Below are 22,903 nucleotides of genomic sequence, written 5' to 3'. Positions count from 1 at the left end.
TTACGAGTTCCTGACTATAAAGAGCTACATACGCACATGATAAAGAAAAGAGATACGATACGAGCATGATAATGATGATGATGATTTTAAGTATAGAGAACCCTCGAGTAATATACGATGCCCATGAGGTTTATGATCCTAAGGACGGTTCCATTGATGCTTTTCCTTGTGTACACTTACCTTAAAATGTTAGTCCCCTCAAGGTGAGACATAATGATTATGATCACTCCATAATGTAATCGGGGGTTCACGACCTTATGTCACCCCGACATCGCCATAGTTACCTTCAAGTTCTAATGTATGTTTTGATGATAAATGTATAATGATGCTAAGTTATGATAAGGTCATGATTTTCCCATGAGATGTATAGTAATGTTAAGTTTATGATGTGCTCACGATGCCACAATTCCACCGTGCCTAAATGGCCGGACATGTCACCGCAAAGGCGGGCTGCTTGTGATTCCACTGTGCCCAAATGGCCGGACATGTCACCGCTATGGCGGGGTGCTTATGATTCCACTGCGCCTAGAAGGCCGGACACGATCACCACTAGTGGGCGGCGTATAAGGTTTACCCGGACGCGGGTTAACGATGATGATATATATATATATGATATGATGATACATGTACTACGAATATATATGATATATGTATGAAATGCATCCACTCTTAAAAGTTAAGCAGGTTATATTTTCATCTTATGTCTTATGATTTCTCTGTTATGTTCATTTCATCCATGCCTTACATACTCAGTACAATGTTCGTACTGACGTCCGTTTTCTTTGGATGCTGTGTTCATACCCACAGGTAGGCAGAGAGGTGATCCAGACTCGTAGGAGCTACTAGCAGACTTTGAGAGCGCCCCATTATTCCGGAGGTGCCATTAATTTATCCTTTTTTGTATATATATATATATATATATGTTTTGGGCATGACGGGGTCCTGTCCCGTCCATATGTATAGTACTCTAGTAGAGGCTCGTAGATACGTATATGTGGGTAGCATGGTCTCACGATGTCCCTATTGTATGTACATTATTTTGATAGCCGAAGGGCTTATGCATATAAAGGTAATTATGTTTCCAAGTGAAAAATGGTTTTCCTATGATTTGAGTATAAGATTAATGAATGAACGCTTGATGAATACGATGGGTAATGGTATGAGTGGTGCTCGGTGGTTAGCCCCGGGTACCCGTCATGGCCCCTAGTCGGGTCATGACAATTCACTTAGCTCACTTATCCAAAATTTTCCTTGACTACTTATTTGCGTCCCACCTATGCGTTGTAGTTCTTCCAGTGTTCTGTCACTTCTTGTTTGTATCCTGAAATCTGTTACATTTCGGAAATTTTCCGTTAACGTACAGTGAATAGACTAACGAAGGGCACGACGTATATGATGTTTTGATAAGTAATAAATAACATTTGATGACTCTAAATGAGGTTTCAAAGACATTCGAGGTAGGAGACAGAAGTTGTCAAGAAATGCAAGGTATATGCTATGTATCGGAAGACGATTTACGAGTAATGATTTAATGATGGCTTAAGGATGTTTTGGAGAAAAGTTATAACGTCCCTTAGATTCGTAATGAGGTGTTAAACAAGTGTTAAGAAGGTTCCATAAGAATTGGATATTAAATGAGTCGACGAGAATGAATTCCGGAAGGTTGGGCAACATACGGTCTACTGGTCGTATGTTCTGCCCAGAATGGGACCTTCATTGGACCAAACATACGGCCAGACATACTACCAGTATAAAAGATATGGACCGTATGTTTGGTCCGTATGTACGAGTCGGGTCCAATTTTTAAGTTGATATAAGGGACCAACCTCAATTCATTTATTTCATTTCCTCACGTCACACTTCAAGAATTCTCTAGAACCATCTCCACTCTTCATCCACAAGAACCCAAGAGAGATATATGATCAACTTCACCAAACCAACAAAATCAAGTTTATGAAACTCATTGAAGTTCATCCAAGCCAAGAAATTCCAATGGAAGTGAACTAGGGTTTTGGTGCAAGAAGAGTATTTCCACCCAAGGATTATTCCTACACCATCTAAGGTAAGTTTTATGGTATTCCCATGTTGCTTAAGGTATTGAGAAGTTGAAATACTTGGATTGTAGAAGGGTATAGAAAATGGGTCATGAATGTGGGAATAGTGTCATTTTTGAGTAATAGCTTGGATTGAGTCATGTTCCTTGATATGTTGATATTATAAGTATGCTATAAGTGACATTTAGAACATGGGATAAGTATTATATGTGAGAAAACGCAATAGTGAACTATGACCATGATTATGGAGGAATTGAAGTGAAATTGTGAAATGTGGATAATGTAGATGAATGATGATTGTTGTTATAATATTGTGAATGTTGTTATGGATGTTTGGGAGTTGATATGTAAAATGAGGAAAGTTTTATAAATAAAGGAAATGCTGCCCAATTTTCTCTAGCATTAGTAAGCACGTTCATATAATCGATTGGCTAATGTTGATGTGAATTCTCTTGAAGGTAGAAACGTGAGCGTTGAAGAAGAACAATCAAGTGATAGAATTGTTAAACAAAAGAGGTATGTAAGGCTAATCCTTTTCTTCTAAGGCATGACTCCTATGACATGAATCTTCCTATTTTTCCATGATCTTCCTAAATAACGGAAATTATGAGTCCATGACTATAAAGATCTACATACGCACATGCTAAAGAAAAGAGATACGATACGAGCATGATAATGATGATGATGAGTTTAAGTATAAAGAATCCTAGAGTAATATAAGATGTCCATGAAGCTAATGATCCTAAGTATGGTTCCATTGATGCTTTTCCTTGTGTACACTCGCCTTAAAATGTTAGTCCCTTCAAGGTGAGATATGATGATTATGATCACTCCATAATGTAATCGGGGGTTCACGACCTTATGTCACCCCGACATATCCAAAGATGCCTTCTAGTGCTAATGTATGTTTTACTGATAGATGTATAATAATGCTAAGCTATGATAAGGTTACGATAAGCTTATGATAAGGTCATGATATGCCTATGAGATGTATAACGATGATAAGTCTATGGTGTGCACGCAATGATACAATTTCGCCGTGCCTAAATGGCCGGACATGTCACCGCGAAGGCGGGCTGCTTGTGATTCCACCGTGCCCAAATGGCCGGACATGTCACCGCTAATGCGGGCTGCTTATGATTCAACCGCGCCTAGAAGGCCGGATATGATCACCACTAGTGGGCGGCATATGATGGTTACCCGGACGCGAGTTAACGATGATGATATATATATGATACGATGATGTATGCGCTATGATGATACATGTATTATGATTTTATACGATATATGTATGAAATGCATCCACTCTTAAAAGTTAAGCAGGTTACATCTTCATCTTATGTCTCATGATTTCTCTATTATGATCATTTCATTCATGCCTTACATACTCAGTACAATGTTCGTACTGACGTCCGTTTTCTTTAGACGCTATGTTCATGCCCACAAGTAGACAGGGAGGTGATCCAGACTCGTAGGAGCTATTAGCTGGCTTGAGAGCACTCCATCGTTCCGGAGGTGCCATTGATCTATTCTTTTGTGTATACATATGTTTTGGGCATGACGGGGTCCTATCCCGTCCCTATGTCTAGCACTCTAGTAGAGGCTCGTAGATACGTATGTGTGGGTAGTATGGTCTCACGATTTCCTATATATTTTGTATATATTTTATTTTGATAGCCGAAGGGCTTATGTATATAATGGTAATTATGTTTCGAAGTGAAAAGTGGTTTTTCCTATGATTTGAGTATAAGATTAATGAATGAACGCTTTATGAGTACGATGGGTAATGATATGAGCGGTGCTTGGTGGTTAGCCCCGGCGACCCGTCATGGACCTAGTCGGGTCGTGACAAAATCCCTGCATTATACTCTCTTCTTTCGACCCTGAAGTCCATGAAAGCTTTCTTTAAACACGCAAATCCGTTCTATTCTTGAACCATCTTTTAGGAAGGCTCCTCCGTGTCCGAGGTAATCGTGTCAATATGACTACACATTTATCCCTTTATATATCTCTCGAGAGCTGGAAATCTCTTAATATCGTTGCAAGGCCTGATCATTCTCTCTCTTACTTCACATCCCTATTTGTGGTTACTATCCTTTAGTCCTACTTATCGAAGTCTGTTTTCTGACCCCACACATTCATCTTTTGTTTCATACTACCATACTTTATCCCTTTCGCATGTCTACCATCGAATTTTATCCAAATAGTCCCTTTCCTTGCCCGTCATCTCTCTTGGAAGCTTCACTCACCCTCGTTTCTTAGACTTTTTCCTTTTCTCAAGACATTCTAATCTCTTTAGTTTCTATATACTCACTTTCTTCCTTTCCCTGATGTTATTGCATTAGGACTTTCCAACTCTAACCTGTAGTGAAAATACCATCACCTTACCTTGTAACATTTGTACCACCTTTTTTCACTTGAACTTCGTTACCCTGTTCGATTAATGCCTTCAGTGTATAACAACATCAGTTACTGGGACACATATATCGGTTGGCGCAGCCACATATGGGATGTCATACACACACACACACACACACACACATACATATATATATATATATATATATATATATATATATATATATACTAACGCATCGCTTACAAAGTATTTCCAAATACTATTCGAACTTATCCTAATTCTAGAGCTGTGATGCACCTTCTTTCTCTTTGCCGGTATAGTCCGCCTCAACCTTCGCGATCTTTTAGGGTTTCCAACCACTCCGCATACTCCAATTTCCCTTAGGCTACTCTAGCTTCTCATCTGTCCCTTATATCTGAATTTGTAAGACTTATTAGTACACTTTCTAGGGGGCTCACCCATCCTAATATTACTCTCACCCCAGCACGCTTAACCTTGGAGTGCTAATCGGATCTGGTGCATTAGTGCTGTCATGATCGCATCCACCCTACTGCGTGACCTTTATCACATAACCTAGAACAAGCTGAAATTCTAACTGATCCCAAGAAAATTTCCGATCGTGTATCTCCTTCTGAATTGGAAAAGTTCCTCACTTTACTGACCAAGCAAATGCTGTTTAGCCTTTGGAACTCTCGATGACAAGCCATCAATTAATACATACAACTGCTTTCCATTCCTAAATTTTTAAGATTCCTTGTAGCGGTAAAACTTCTTAGCCGCAGTTATCTATAAGTACTTTGGTTATCGATCCCTTTAAAACTTCCATTTGTCAACTATCAATGGTATCCTCCTCATCATCCTTGCACCATTCTGTTAGCCATCTCATCATGGTGATTGTTTATATGGTTCTATGTCATATACTCTTACAATTGATATAACTAGCGGCTCGAATTTTCATGAGGGTTCATTGTCACTCGCTTGTTTTGACCAATCGCAATATCGTTGAATCCTTTTCTTGCCATCTTATCTCCGTCAACTTTCATGGCTTCTCCTTGCATTCCTTAACTCATCTTGCTTCGTGACTCCCTATTACTTCTCGATTTTTCCCATTGTCGGTTGTCATAATTCCTCCAATACCTTAGTCAGCCCTTGTGCTCGTACTCAAGCTTACTTGCTTCCCCCCTTAAAGGCTTTACCTTATGGTGTTGTATTCCGTTGTCATTCTCGATCGAAATTTCATCCCATAATAATCCTGTCGTCATCGCTTTTTTTCTTTCACTTACGACTCCTTCAAGTTCCCTACTTGTCATTACCCAAAACTACTACTTTAAATCTCAAATCTTGCCTATAATAATCCCTAGGGATACTCGAAATAATGATGTACCCAACTATCTGTCCCGCAGGAATAGTACTTTTTATTCCAATAATTAATGCCCAATGCCCACTTGTAGTGTCATCTTCATCTTATCATTCCATCTCATCTTGTACCATACTTTCCCATTAATCAATCTGTAACCATCATAGACATATAATCTTCGGGACCTCCTAAATCTTTTGTCCTTGCCCTTCTTTGGTCCTTGTCCTTAATTTTTTTTTTTTTGGAGAATTTTGGTAGAGTGCTCATTATTTACAACCTTCTTAGTTCTGGTTATAAGGATGTATAGGTTGGTTCCGGAGTCCCCACATTCTCCCTTTGCCACGTACAACATTACTCTATCTCCTGTTGATTTATTTAAACTTGATCCTATCGTCTGCTTTCCCGCTTTCGTCCTAACCTCTTGCTCAATTATGTATTATCTGACCCTCAATGGGTATGTGTTTTTCCTTGTCCAAGTTTCTCCCTCCTTCTTGATATCATAACCCTTTTTTTTCCTAATGCTCCTTCTTATATTGTTAGTCGAGTTACCGCTATCTGACTTTAATCCTCGAGAAAACCCAATCCTGATTCCCTCTGTAGCGCTTGCTACCTCAATTTTGACATACAACACAATCAATACTTTTGACATGTCGTAATATCAATCATAAAGGTATACATAATACTCGATGTAGTCACTCGTGAGTTATCTTTTTATCACGTTTCAACACCCTTTTCCTTGAAAGATATCTCATTGCCATTGGATGTTGTCCTGAAGTTGTGGCTTTAATACATCTCCCTTCTCTTTTCCCCAGCTAGCCAGAGAATTCCAATTGTAAAGCTCATATGCCTCTAATTTCCCTCGGGCTATTCTGGTGTCTCATATTTTTTTTTTTTTCGAATGTCTAAATCTGTAGGTCCTCCTAACATATCTTTCTATGTCCTAACTGTGAATCCCGACAATATAACTTTACTTAAAAATATTTACTCGTACTTGTACCCTGTCTCTTTGTCGAAAATAATCAACCTCACTTCCTTTACTTTAGCAACCGAATCGATCCTTGCAATACTTTATCTTCACTTATACACCTGCCCTCTTCTCTCCTTACACATAAACTGACATCACACCTAATTTCTCTATCGTTAATAATCTTCACAACACCCGTTCGAATTTTTTTTTTGAGATAAAGCCTTCATATAAGGATTAGCTAGAAATACACCACATATTCCTAAGGTTGATACAATCTCTCTTCTTCCTTCATCGGCCAAGCAACATCACATCTAGAAGTTATATAAGCAATCCAGAAAACAATCATAAATGCAAACCAGCTTACCTCTTGCGTCACGACTCGGAATATACCTGAACCTTTATCGATCGTCCTTTTGTACTTTTCTAATCACTTCCTGTTCCAATCATTAGCTATACATTTCAATCATTCTTGCGACATCCTTACCATATCTGACTCATAATCCTTTTTACCAATACTTACCTCTGTGCTGATTCCCTCAATTTCTATTGTCCCTGTAATCCCAATGTCATCATTCACTTCCTTTGTCAATACCATTCCTCTGCTGAAATCAAGAGTTAGTGCAAGGAATTTCATTTCCTATGACTTGGCTCTCCTCGCACGATCTTAGATGTGAAAGAAGGGTAACCATCCTAAATGCCATGTAGCCTCCTGTTTATAAATGTGGCGCGCAACACACCATAAACAAGACTCTACTGGACACAACTTTGCAGACAACCCCTAGGACGAACTGCTCTGATACCACTTTTGTCACAATCCAAACCGAAGGGCCGCGACTGGCACCCAAGACCCTACTCGGCTGAGTGTCGTACTACTATTCCATCCAGGAGTCACAACTTTTCGTGAACCTTTAATCTACGAAATGACGTTTCCGTCAGGTAAAAAAAACTTTTCAAGAAAACTCTTTCGTCAAATCAGGGACTTCTCCCTTATCGTTAATTCAAAGAAACCCTAGTCACAATAAAATCTTTTAAAAAAATAAAGCATAAAAACACATCGACCTATATGGTTGCTTTACACAACTGTCGACTCCTCGACGCCCTATCCACAGGACACTGTTTGCAAAAGTCTCTAACATACACGAGATACCATAACATAAGTACTCTGACTCGGCAACACTCCGAACTGAGATGGAGCTCACAAATCCAGCTAATAGCCTGGGAACATCCTATAGCCAACGTCTTCTACTCATCTGTATTGTCACGACCCGACTAGGGGCCATGACGGGTACCCGGGGCTAACCACTGAGCACCACTCATTCTATTACTCATCATACTCATTATACACTTCTTTACTATTCATGTGCTCATAATCATAAGAAAACCGTTTTCATTTGGAAATATAAATACCTTAATATACATAAGCCCTTCGGCTATCAAAATAATACATATATACAATGAGGACATCGTGAGACCATATGACCCACACATGCGTATCTACGAGCCTCTACTAGAGTACTAAACATATGGACGGGACAGGACCCCGTCGTACCCAAAATATATATATATATATATATATACGCAAAAGAATTGTTATAGCCCGTACTTTGTACGCTCGGATATTCCAAGGTAGTTGTGGTAAGTTAAGGGAATGACCACCCTCCAAAATTATTTTAATGCACAAGTGGGTTATGAACATTATTTATGAATATTATTAGTATGGAAATATTGAGAAAGGTTAAGGTTAAAAAGGGAAATTCACAAAATGGCTCATGATAATATTGCGGAAGTCTAGGGGCAAAATGGGAATTTCACAAAATTCAAGAAGATTCTTGAAAGAGGCCATGTTGCCCGCGTGACATATAGGTATATGTCCACATTTTTTTTAATATGGATATGGACCAAAGTGTATATAATAAGACAAGTGGCCACATTTGGTTATTATAAGAAAATTAGTCTTCTTTGACCATTTAAGAAAATTTCAAGAAAAAGGAAGAAAACTCTAGAAAAAGAAGGAAGGGGGGCATGTGGCCATTTCATATTTAAAAGGGGGGCAAATATATATATGGAGAAAGATGACGAATTCATCATTTTAAACCAAGAACCTTGGAGAGGGGAAAAAAAAAAGAGGAGAGAAAGGGCCATATTCGGCCAAGGCAAGAAAAAAAAATGGAGCCTTCAACTTTGATTCCAAAAATATTTTCCCCAAGAATTCCCACTAATTTGAAGGTCCTCTATAGCGTGGTGTAGTTGTTGGAGCAAGAAAATCATTCATTCTTGCAATTACAAGTCTAGCTAAAAAAAAATGAGTGGAAAGGAAGGTATTTGTGTAATCCTCTTTTATATATGTTATAGATGATTTATGTGTGTTGAAGTGTATAGAAATGGATGGAATTCATGGCATATATGTGTGTTGTTGATGTGGCCGTGTGTGTATGATGTTGTGCAAGAAGAATGGATTAATTTTATGTAGCATGTTGGTTGTTGTTGTTGTTGAAATGAAATGTATAGAAACGGATGAAAGACTCATGAAAATATGCATGTAATTGTTGTGGCCGAATGGGGTGGTATGGTGTAGAAAAGATGATTTGATTTAATTAGTAATTTGATTGTTGTAGTATGTGGAATTGGATGAAATTCATGAAAACATGGAAGTTGTGTTATGGCCGTGTATGTGTTGTTGTTGTCCTTATTGAAGTTGGAAGATTTCAGATTATGTTGTAGGTTGGTTAGGCCGTCTAAAGTATTGTGTGAGTTGCTTGCAGTATTCGTGAATATCGTTCAAATGGTTTTGGATTAATACTTGAGAATGTGAGCAATCATATTGGCTTGATCGTATGCGGTTGAATTGAATATAATTGTTGGTATTGTTGTTGATAATGTGGCCGAGTTCCATTCTCGGGTTTGTTGTTGAATTGACCGAGCTAGATTCTCGGGGATGTTGTATTTACAGGGGAGGTGCTGCCGAAATTTCGGTAGACTATGAGTGAGTTTATTTTAAAGACTAAGACAAGTACATGTCGATGAGTCTAATGATTATGTCGACTCTCTTGAATGTAGACTAACAAGTTTGGGCGAATAAGTGTAGCTAGTAAGGCACGGCACAGGTATGTTAAGGCTCGTCCCTCTCTTTCAAGGCATGATTCCGATGTTATGATTTCATAATTGCTTCCATATTTTCCTTATTTTCAAAAGTTAGATGTTTATGATTCTATGGCATGATTCTCTTCCGATAACTCGTAAATGTTTTTTTTCCAAGAGTTAGAAACTTATGATTCTTAAAAGCTTCTTATTATATTAAAGATGGGATAATTTCTATAATGTCTTTACCCTCAAAAGTTAAAGTTTCATGAGTTCAAGAGTTTCTTATGACGCTAATAATGAGTATGCTTTATAAGGATCAAGAAGATTAGATGTTTTTTTGTATGATGCACATGATGACGATGATTTTGATTCTAGAAGTTCCAAAGCTTACGATTTTAATGCTATTATAAGATTATCGAGTTTATTTCATGATTTTCTTGAATTGCTCATTGTTGTTGGTCTCACCTCAAGAATTGTTCCTTCGAGGTGAGATATATCGATGATGATTATTCCATAATGTAATCGGAGGTTACCGACCTTACGTCACTCCGATAGAGTCGTAGCTTTCACTTGGGTTCTCATGCATGCTTTATAATTATAAGTGTGTTTTTTTTAAATAACACCGTGCCTACATGGCCGGGCAGTATAACACCGCGCCATCCAATGGGCGGCCGGGCAGACACACCACTGCAGTGGGCAGATTATGATTACCCCGGACGCGGGGTCACACACCGATCCTACATGGACGGGCAGTCTATACACCGTTCCTATTTGGACGGGCAGCATTACACCGTACCTATATGGTCGGGCAGTTTATTTATATGTTTTTTTTTAAAGAAATGTTTTTCAAAGAAAAGATAAGCATGCATGGCATTCGCCCTAAGAGGCATTCAGATGTACAGGTTACTCCTTTACCTCATGATACGCTCTGTATTTCCATTATGTTATTATTTATGTCTCTATCCCTTACTATGTTACTATTCATGCCTTACATATTCAGTACATTGCTCGTACTGACCCTCCTTTCTTCGGGGGCTGCGTTTCATGCCGCGCAGGTACACCCAGATGAGTGGAAGCTAGTATAGAAGATGTTCCAGCGGAGTTGGTAGACTCCACTTGTCCTGGAGTGCTGCCGAGTCAGAGTACATGTGCTATGACGTTTTGTTCGAAGTTAGAGACTTTGCAGACAGAGTCGTGGGTATTGGGAGTCAGTCTGTCAGCGGCTCCACCAGCCGATGTGTCAGTTTGTATTATGATATAAGTTCTACATGGTTACAGATTTTATTCGATTTGAAAGCAACAATAAGAATATTTCGGAAAGCTTTATTATGTATTTCATGTTTATTTGATTTAGAGGTCCAAAAGATTATGTATGTAATAGGAGTCGGAGGGTTCTCTCGGGCTTAAGTAAGGGGTCGGGTTCCCATCACACCCTAACAAGGTCGGGGTGTGACAAAGTGGTTTCATAGGAGGTCGTTCTAAGGGTTGTCTGCAAAGCCGTGTCCAGTAGAGTCTTGTTTATAGGTGTGAAGCCGACCACATTTATAAACAGGAGGCTGCGGGGCATCTAGGGATTGTTGACCTTCTTTTTATCTTAGATCGTGCGATAGAGCCAAGTCATAGGAAATAATATTCCTTATACTAATCGTTGATTTCCGCAGACGCCTAGTATCGACGGAAGAAGGCGAGTGACGATATGACAAGTCACAGAGGTAAGTCTGAATATTTGTTCTGTTACCTGAAACTGGAAACACTGGATGGTTGAAATGTGTCATATAGCTGTATGTTCTGTGAGGTATTGTCGATATTTGCTACGTATAGATTTTGAAAAGTAAGAATGGTAAAGGAGGTTCTGCCAGAATGGATACGCCCAACAGGAAGAAGCGAGGACAGGAAATACTGTAAATAGGCAATAAGTGAGATGCGTTGTTCCAGAAAGGTTATGGATTTGGCATGGCGATGAAGGTGCGATCTCTACCATCGAGAATCTGGAAGCCCAGGACAGGAAGTAGTCATACACACAGGTGGGAAGTGAACACTGGGAATTGAAAAGGGCAAAATAGTAATTGTAAAGAAAAGGACGTGTTACGAAAATGTTTCAGAATCCGTAAGACTCCGACTTGCTCCAGAACATATAATAAAGGTCATACAAGGAAGTGGACGCGATTATATCAGCATTAAGGTACCAGATTTTGTCGAAGTTTCTAGGTTAAGCGTGCTCAGGTGGGAGCAATTTTATGATGGGTGACCCCCTGGGAAGTATGCAAGAAATTCTACATATCCAGACATAAGAGACAAATGAGAAGATAGAGTAACCTAAAGGAAGATTTGAGTATACAGGATGGTTGGAGATTATAAGAAGCCACATAGCACGCGACAGGCTAGACTAGAGAAGAGACAGGGAGTGCGTCACAGCTCTGGAGTTAGGATAGGCTTGAATAACGTTTGGAAGTATTTTGTGGGCTAGTTGATAATGACTATATATGTATATATGAATGCATACGACATCCCACATGTGATGGTGTCGGTGGACATGTGAGTCCCAACAACCGGAGCTACGGTAAGGAAGGCATTGATCACGCAAGGGTACCGAAGTTCGAGGGACAGCAAGAATAAATGGTACAAGTGTTATAAGGTAAGCTGCTATTATTTTTACTATAGGTTAAGATTGGAAATTCTAGTATAATGATGTTTGGAAAAGAAAGAGAGTGAGTAGATGGAAGACAAAGAGAACAAAGTGTCGGAAGGAGGTGAAAGGTAAGAAACCTCAGTAAGTGAAGCTCCCGAGAGAAACTACCGGAAAAGCATGAGACTATTTGGGTAAGAACTCGAGGTAGACATGTGAAAAGAGATAGAGTGTGGTAAAAGGAGACAGTGAGAGGAGTGTATGAGTTTCGAGAGCCGATTTCGATAAGTGGGGCTAAAGGAATAGTGACTAGGATAAGGGAATGTGAAGTAAGAGAAAGAAAACTTAGGTTTACGATGATGTTGAGGTGAGAGATCTATGAAAGAGTAAATGTGTAGCTATATTAATGTAATTAAAGATTCGATGAACAAAGATAGGGAGAGTGAAAGTTGTAAGGATTTTGTGCTAAAAACAAAATTAGCGGGACGCTTGAGAGATATGGACGCACAGCTACAACACCAACACGTAGTTACAGAAGAATCACGAGTAGGTGAGCCTAGCAAGTGAAAGGACGAGTAGTGGATGGAAGAGTATAGGAAATGTGGACAAAATGATGACATAGGCAGAAAGTAAAAGAAGAACTTAGGATAAGAAGTTCTCGATATGTTAGGTATAGAGTTGGAAGGAAGGTGAGGAATAAGGTATAAACGAAGACTTTATAAAAGGACTGGTGGCATAAAAGGAGCCCCGTAAAGGGGGGGAGACCATATTTGTACGGAATTCACACCAGAGTGCCAATACAAAAAGATCATAAACGAGTATACTTGGGCCAAGGAATATGAGAGTAAGGAACGGCCGACGGCCATATTGGATCATCAAGTGAAGGTTGCGCGCCAAGGATGCGGTTTCTGTTAAGGTGTGGTGACGAAACGGTAACAGAGAACAGATGATCTGGGAAGGATTGATGTAGAAACTGAGGAGTTCAATTATGAGGAAAGTAGGGTGAAAGATAAGGAATGGGCTTAAGACAAGAACAACTATAAAAGGGACCCCCCCCCCCCGAAGTGCTACGAGACCCCATAAGATCAGTTGACAATTCGAGGACGAATGTTCTAAAGGGGACGAGGATGTTATAGCCCGTACTTTGTACGCTCGGATATTCCAAGGTAGTTTTGGTAAGTTAAGGGAATGACCACCCTCCAAAATTATTTTAATGCACAAGTGGGTTATGAACATTATTTATGAATATTATTAGTATGGAAATATTGAGAAAGGTTAAGGGTAAAAAGGTAAATTCACAAAATGGCTCATGATAATATTGCGGAAGTCTAGGGGCAAAATGGGAATTTCACAAAATTCAAGAAGATTCTTGAAAGAGGCCATGTTGCCCGCGTGACATATAGGTATATGTCCACATTTTATTTAATATGGATATGGACCAAAGTGTATATAATAAGACAAGTGGCCACATTTGGTTATTATAAGAAAATTAGTCTTCTTTGACTATTTGAGAAAATTTCAAGAAAAAGGTAGAAAACTCTAGAAAAAGAAGGAAGGGGGGCATGTGGCCATTTCATATTTAAAAGGGGGGCAAATATATATATGGAGAAAGATGATGAATTCATCATTTTAAACCAAGAACCTTGGAGAGGGAAAACAAAAAGAGGAGAGAAAGGGCCATATTCGGCCAAGGCAAGAAAAAAAATGGAGCCTTCAACTTTGATTCCAAAAATATTTTCCCCAAGAATTCCCACTAATTTGAAGGTCCTCTATAACGTGGTGTAGTTGTTGGAGCAAGAAAATCATTCATTCTTGCAATTACAAGTCTAGCTAAAAAAAGAAATGAGTGGAAAGGAAGGTATTTGTTTAATCCTCTTTTATATATGTTATAGATGATTTATGTGTGTTGAAGTATATAGAAATGGATGGAATTCATGGCATATATGTGTGTTGTTGATGTGGCCGTGTGTGTATGATGTTGTGCAAGAAGAATGGATTAATTTTATGTAGCATGTTGGTTGTTGTTGTTGTTGAAATGAAATGTATAGAAACGGATGAAAGACTCATGAAAATATGCATGTAATTGTTGTGGCCGAATGGGGTGGTATGGTGTAGAAAAGATGATTTGATTTAATTAGTAATTTGATTGTTGTAGTATGTGGAATTGGATGAAATTCATGAAAACATGGAAGTTGTGTTATGGCCGTGTATGTGTTGTTGTTGTCCTTATTGAAGTTGGAAGATTTCAGATTATGTTGTAGGTTGGTTAGGCCGTCTAAAGTATTGTGTGAGTTGCTTGCAGTATTCGTGAATATCGTTCAAATGGTTTTGGATTAATACTTGAGAATGTGAGCAATCATATTGGCTTGATCGTATGCGGTTGAATTGAATATAATTGTTGGTATTGTTGTTGATAATGTGGCCGAGTTCCATTCTCGGGTTTGTTGTTGAATTGACCGAGCTAGATTCTCGGGGATGTTGTATTTACAGGGGAGGTGCTGCCGAAATTTCGGTAGACTATGAGTGAGTTTATTTTAAAGACTAAGACAAGTACATGTCGATGAGTCTAATGATTATGTCGACTCTCTTGAATGTAGACTAACAAGTTTGGGCGAATAAGTGTAGCTAGTAAGGCACGGCACAGGTATGTTAAGGCTCGTCCCTCTCTTTCAAGGCATGATTCCGATGTTATGATTTCATAATTGCTTCCATATTTTCCTTATTTTCAAAAGTTAGATGTTTATGATTCTATGGCATGATTCTCTTCCGATAACTCGTAAATGTTTTTTTTCCAAGAGTTAGAAACTTATGATTCTTAAAAGCTTCTTATTATATTAAAGATGGGATAATTTCTATAATGTCTTTACCCTCAAAAGTTAAAGTTTCATGAGTTCAAGAGTTTCTTATGACGCTAATAATGAGTATGCTTTATAAGGATCAAGAAGATTAGATGTTTTTTTGTATGATGCACATGATGACGATGATTTTGATTCTAGAAGTTCCAAAGCTTACGATTTTAATGCTATTATAAGATTATCGAGTTTATTTCATGATTTTCTTGAATTGCTCATTGTTGTTGGTCTCACCTCAAGAATTGTTCCTTCGAGGTGAGATATATCGATGATGATTATTCCATAATGTAATCGGAGGTTACCGACCTTACGTCACTCCGATAGAGTCGTAGCTTTCACTTGGGTTCTCATGCATGCTTTATAATTATAAGTGTGTTTTTTTTAAATAACACCGTGCCTACATGGCCGGGCAGTATAACACCGCGCCATCCAATGGGCGGCCGGGCAGACACACCACTGCAGTGGGCAGATTATGATTACCCCGGACGCGGGGTCACACACCGATCCTACATGGACGGGCAGTCTATACACCGTTCCTATTTGGACGGGCAGCATTACACCGTACCTATATGGTCGGGCAGTTTATTTATATGTTTTTTTTTAAAGAAATGTTTTTCAAAGAAAAGATAAGCATGCATGGCATTCGCCCTAAGAGGCATTCAGATGTACAGGTTACTCCTTTACCTCATGATACGCTCTGTATTTCCATTATGTTATTATTTATGTCTCTATCCCTTACTATGTTACTATTCATGCCTTACATATTCAGTACATTGCTCGTACTGACCCTCCTTTCTTCGGGGGCTGCGTTTCATGCCGCGCAGGTACACCCAGATGAGTGGAAGCTAGTATAGAAGATGTTCCAGCGGAGTTGGTAGACTCCACTTGTCCTGGAGTGCTGCCGAGTCAGAGTACATGTGCTATGACGTTTTGTTCGAAGTTAGAGACTTTGCAGACAGAGTCGTGGGTATTAGGAGTCAGTCTGTCAGCGGCTCCACCAGCCGATGTGTCAGTTTGTATTATGATATAAGTTCTACATGGTTACAGATTTTATTCGATTTGAAAGCAACAATAAGAATATTTCGGAAAGCTTTATTACGTATTTCATGTTTATTTGATTTAGAGGTCCAAAAGATTATGTATGTAATAGGAGTCGGAGGGTTCTCTCGGGCTTAAGTAAGGGGTCGGGTTCCCATCACACCCTAACAAGGTCGGGGTGTGACAAAGTGGTTTCATAGGAGGTCGTTCTAAGGGTTGTCTGCAAAGCCGTGTCCAGTAGAGTCTTGTTTATAGGTGTGAAGCCGACCACATTTATAAACAGGAGGCTGCGGGGCATCTAGGGATTGTTGACCTTCTTTTTATCTTAGATCGTGCGATAGAGCCAAGTCATAGGAAATAATATTCCTTATACTAATCGTTGATTTCCGCAGACGCCTAGTATCGACGGAAGAAGGCGAGTGACGATATGACAAGTCACAGAGGTAAGTCTGAATATTTGTTCTGTTACCTGAAACTGGAAACACTGTAAATAGGCAATAAGTGAGATGCGTTGTTCCAGAAAGGTTATGGATTTGGCATGGCGATGAAGGTGCGATCTCTACCATCGAGAATCTGGAAGCCCAGGACAGGAAGTAGTCATACACACAGGTGGGAAGTGAACACTGGGAATTGAAAAGGGCAAAATAGTAATTGTAAAGAAAAGGACGTGTTACGAAAATGTTTCAGAATCCGTAAGACTCCGACTTGCTCCAGAACATATAATAAAGGTCATACAAGGAAGTGGACGCGATTATATACGCATTAAGGTACCAGATTTTGTCGAAGTTTCTAGGTTAAGCGTGCTCAGGTGGGAGCAATTTTATGATGGGTGACCCCCTAGGAAGTATGCAAGAAATTCTACATATCCAGACATAAGAGACAAATGAGAAGCTAGAGTAACCTAAAGGAAGATTTGAGTATACAGGATGGTTGGAGATTATAAGAAGCCACATAGCACGCGACAGGCTAGACTAGAGAAGAGACAGGGAGTGCGTCACAGCTCTGGAGTTAGGATAGGCTTGAATAACGTTTGGAAGTATTTTGTGGGCTAGTTGATAATGACTATATATGTATATATGAATGCATACGACATCCCACATGTGATGGTGTCGGTGGACATGTGAGTCCCAACAACCGGAGCTACGGTAAGGAAGGCATTGATCACGCAAGGGTACCGAAGTTCGAGGGACAGCAAGAATAAATGGTACAAGTGTTATAAGGTAAGCTGCTATTATTTTTACTATAGGTTAAGATTGGAAATTCTAGTATAATGATGTTTGGAAAAGAAAGAGAGTGAGTAGATGGAAGACAAAGAGAATAAAGTGTCGGAAGGAGGTGAAAGGTAAGAAACCTCAGTAAGTGAAGCTCCCGAGAGAAACTACCGGCAAAGCATGAGACTATTTGGGTAAGACCTCGAGGTAGACATGTGAAAAGAGATAGAGTGTGGTAAAAGGAGACAGTGAAAGGAGTGTACGAGTTTCGAGAGCCGATTTCGATAAGTGGGGCTAAAGGAATAGTGACTAGGATAGGGGAATGTGAAGTAAGAGAAAGACAACTTAGGTTTACGATGATGTTGAGGTGAGAGATCTATGAAAGAATAAATGTGTAGCTATATTAATGTAATTAAAGATTCGATGAACAAAGATAGGGAGAGTGAAAGTTGTAAGGATTTTGTGCTAAAAACAAAAGTAGCGGGACGCTTGAGAGATATGGACGCACAGCTACAACACCAACACGTAGTTACAGAAGAATCACGAGTAGGTGAGCCTAGCAAGTGAAAGGACGAGTAGTGGATGGAAGAGTATAGGAAATGTGGACAAAATGATGACATAGGCAGAAAGTAAAAGAAGAACTTAGGATAAGAAGTTCTCGATATGTTAGGTATAGAGTTGGAAGGAAGGTGAGGAATAAGGTATAAACGAAGACTTTATAAAAGGACTGGTGGCATAAAAGGAGCCCCGTAAAGGGGGGGAGACCATATTTGTACGGAATTCACACCAGAGTGCCAATACAAAAAGATCATAAACGAGTATACTTGGGCCAAGGAATATGAGAGTAAGGAACGGCCGACGGCCATATTGGATCATCAAGTGAAGGTTGCGCGCCAAGGATGCGGTTTCTGTTAAAGTGTGGTGACGAAACGGTAACAGAGAACAGATGATCTGGGAAGGATTGATGTAGAAACTGAGTAGTTCAATTATGAGGAAAGTAGGGTGAAAGATAAGGAATGGGCATAAGACAAGAACAACTATAAAAGGGACACCCCCCCCCCCCCCAAAGTGCTACGAGACCCCATAAGATCAGTTGACAATTCGAGGACGAATGTTCTAAAGGGGGGGAGGATGTTATAGCCCGTACTTTGTACGCTCGGATATTCCAAGGTAGTTTTGGTAAGTTAAGGGAATGACCACCCTCCAAAATTATTTTAATGCACAAGTGGGTTATGAACATTATTTATGAATATTATTAGTATGGAAATATTGAGAAACGTTAAGGGTAAAAAGGTAAATTCACAAAATGGCTCATGATAATATTGCGGAAGTCTAGGGGCAAAATGGGAATTTCACAAAATTCAAGAAGATTCTTGAAAGAGGCCATGTTGCCCGCGTGACATATAGGTATATGTCCACATTTTTTTTAATATGGATATGGACCAAAGTGTATATAATAAGACAAGTGGCCACATTTGGTTATTATAAGAAAATTAGTCTTCTTTGACCATTTAAGAAAATTTCAAGAAAAAGGAAGAAAACTCTAGAAAAAGAAGGAAGGGGGGCATGTGGCCATTTCATATTTAAAAGGGGGGCAAATATATATATGGAGAAAGATGACGAATTCATCATTTTAAACCAAGAACCTTGGAGAGGGGAAAAAAAAAAGAGGAGAGAAAGGGCCATATTCGGCCAAGGCAAGAAAAAAAAATGGAGCCTTCAACTTTGATTCCAAAAATATTTTCCCCAAGAATTCCCACTAATTTGAAGGTCCTCTATAGCGTGGTGTAGTTGTTGGAGCAAGAAAATCATTCATTCTTGCAATTACAAGTCTAGCTAAAAAAAAATGAGTGGAAAGGAAGGTATTTGTGTAATCCTCTTTTATATATGTTATAGATGATTTATGTGTGTTGAAGTGTATAGAAATGGATGGAATTCATGGCATATATGTGTGTTGTTGATGTGGCCGTGTGTGTATGATGTTGTGCAAGAAGAATGGATTAATTTTATGTAGCATGTTGGTTGTTGTTGTTGTTGAAATGAAATGTATAGAAACGGATGAAAGTCTCATGAAAATATGCATGTAATTGTTGTGGCCGAATGGGGTGGTATGGTGTAGAAAAGATGATTTGATTTAATTAGTAATTTGATTGTTGTAGTATGTGGAATTGGATGAAATTCATGAAAACATGGAAGTTGTGTTATGGCCGTGTATGTGTTGTTGTTGTCCTTATTGAAGTTGGAAGATTTCGGATTATGTTGTAGGTTGGTTAGGCCGTCTAAAGTATTGTGTGAGTTGCTTGCAGTATTCGTGAATATCGTTCAAATGGTTTTGGATTAATACTTGAGAATGTGAGCAATCATATTGGCTTGATCGTATGCGGTTGAATTGAATATAATTGTTGGTATTGTTGTTGATAATGTGGCCGAGTTTCATTCTCGGGTTTGTTGTTGAATTGACCGAGCTAGATTCTCGGGGATGTTGTATTTACAGGGGAGGTGTTGCCGAAATTTCGGTAGACCATGAGTGAGTTTATTTGAAAGATTAAGACAAGTACATGTCGATGAGTCTAATGATTATGTCGACTCTCTTGAATGTAGACTAATAAGTTTGGGCGAATAAGTGTAGCTATTAAGGCGCGGCACAGGTATGTTAAGGCTCGTCCCTCTCTTTCAAGGCATGATTCCGATGTTATGATTTCATAATGGCTTCCATATTTTCCTTATTTTCAAAAGTTAGATGTTTATGATTCTATGGCATGATTCTCTTCCGATAACTCGTAAATGTTTTTTTTCCAAGAGTTAGAAACTTATGATTCTTAAAAGCTTCCTATGATATTAAAGATGGGATAATTTCTATAATGTCTTTACCCTCAAAAGTTAAAGTTTCATGAGTTCACGAGTTTCTTATGACGCTAATAATGAGTATGCTTTATAAGGATCAAGAAGATTAGTTGTTTTTTTGTATGATGCACATGATGACGATGATTTTGATTCTAGAAGTTCCAAAGCTTACGATTTTAATGCTATTATAAGATTATCGAGTTTATTTCATGATTTTCTTGAATTGCTCATTGTTGTTGGTCTCACCTCAAGAATTGTTCCTTCGAGGTGAGATATATCGATGATGATTATTCCATAATGTAATCGGAGGTTACCGACCTTACGTCACTCCGATAGAGTCGTAGCTTTCACTTGGGTTCTCATGCATGCTTTATAATTATAAGTGTGTTTTTTTAAATAACACCGTGCCTACATGGCCGGGCAGTATAACACCGCGCCATCCAATGGGCGGCCGGGCAGACACACCACTGCAGTGGGCAGATTATGATTACCCCGGACGCGGGGTCACACACCGATCCTACATGGACGGGCAGTCTATACACCGTTCCTATTTGGACGGGCAGCATTACACCGTACCTATATGGTCGGGCAATTTATTTATATGTTTTTTTTTTAAAGAAATGTTTTTCAAAGAAAAGATAAGCATGCATGGCATCCGCCCTAAGAGGCATTCAGATGTACAGGTTACTCCTTTACCTCATGATACGCTCTGTATTTCCATTATGTTATTATTTATGTCTCTATCCCTTACTATGTTACTATTCATGCCTTACATATTCAGTACATTGCTCGTACTGACCCTCCTTTCTTCGGGGGCTGCGTTTCATGCCGCGCAGGTACACCCAGATGAGTGGAAGCTAGTATAGAAGATGTTCCAGCGGAGTTGGTAGACTCCACTTGTCCTGGAGTGCTGCCGAGTCAGAGTACATGTGCTATGACGTTTTGTTCGAAGTTAGAGACTTTGCAGACAGAGTCGTGGGTATTGGGAGTCAGTCTGTCAGCGGCTCCACCAGCCGATGTGTCAGTTTGTATTATGATATAAGTTCTACATGGTTACAGATTTTATTCTATTTGAAAGCAACAAAAATAATATTTCGAAAAGCTTTATTATGTATTTCATGTTTATTTGATTTAGAGGTCCAAAAGATTATGTATGTAATAGGTGTCGGAGGGTTCGCTCGGCCCTAAGTAAGGGGTCAGGTGCCCATCACACCCTAACAAGGTCGGGGTGTGACAAGAAAAAACCAAATAGCACCTCCAGAATAGTGGAATGCTCCTGTAAATCTGCTGATAACTTCTACGAGTCTAGATCACCTCCCTGTCTACCTATGGGCATGAACACAGCGTACAAAGAAAATGAACGTCAGTACGAACGTTGTACTAAGTATGTAAGGCATGAATGAACATAATAGAGGAATCATAAGTCATAAGATGAAGTCGTAACCTGCGTAAATTCCAAGGAGGGATACATTTCATACATATATCATCTACATAATCGTAGTACGTATACCGTCATAGCACATACATTACCATATCGCGTATACACATATATCCTCATCGTTAACCCGCGTCCGGGTAACCATCATATGCTGCCCACTAGTGGTGATCATGTCCGGCCTTCTAGGTGCAGTGGAATCATAAGCAGCCCGCCCTAGCAGTGACATGTCCGGCCATTTGGGCGCGGTGGAATAACAAGCAGCCCGCCTTAGCGGTGACAGGTCCGGCCAATTAGGCGCGGTGGGATCGTATCGTCAGATAGTCAACATAAACTAATCATTATCATACATATCATAGACATATCATAGTCTTATCATAACTTAACATCACCATACATTCATCATGAATATTACATTAAAACCTAAAGGTAACCATGGCTATGTCGTGGTGACATGAGGTCGTGAACCCCCGACTACAGTATGGTGTGATCACAATTGTCGTATCTCACCTTGGAGGGACTAGCATTTTAAGGTGAGTGCACACAAGGAAAATCATTAATGGAACTATACTTAGGATCATTAGCTTCATGGACCTTTTATATTACACTAGGATTCTTCATACTTAAATTCATCATCATCACTAACATGCTCGTATCATATCTCCTTTCTTTATCATGTACGTATGTAGCTCTGTATAGTCATGGACTCATACTATCCATTATATAGGAAGATTATGGAAAATTAGGAAGATTCATGCCTTAGAAGGAATGGATTAGCCTTACATACCTCTTTCGTTTAGCTACTCTATCACTTGAACGTTCCTCTCCAATATTCACGTTTCTACCTTCAAGAGAGTTCATACTCATATTAGATAATTGGTAACATAAGCGTGTTTGAACTAAAGTTAGAGAAAATTGAGCAGCGTCTCCTTTATTTATACGGCTTTCTCCATATCATATGTCAACTCCCAAACTTCAATAACAACATTCATAATATCATTAGCAATAACTTTTTATCCAATTCATCATTATCCAATCCCCACAATTTCCTTTCAAGCTCATCCATAATCACGGTCATA

Source organism: Lycium barbarum, chromosome 11, assembly GCF_019175385.1.
Source record: "Lycium barbarum isolate Lr01 chromosome 11, ASM1917538v2, whole genome shotgun sequence".
NCBI lineage: Eukaryota > Viridiplantae > Streptophyta > Magnoliopsida > Solanales > Solanaceae > Lycium > Lycium barbarum.
Note: the sequence above shows the minus strand (reverse complement) of the source record.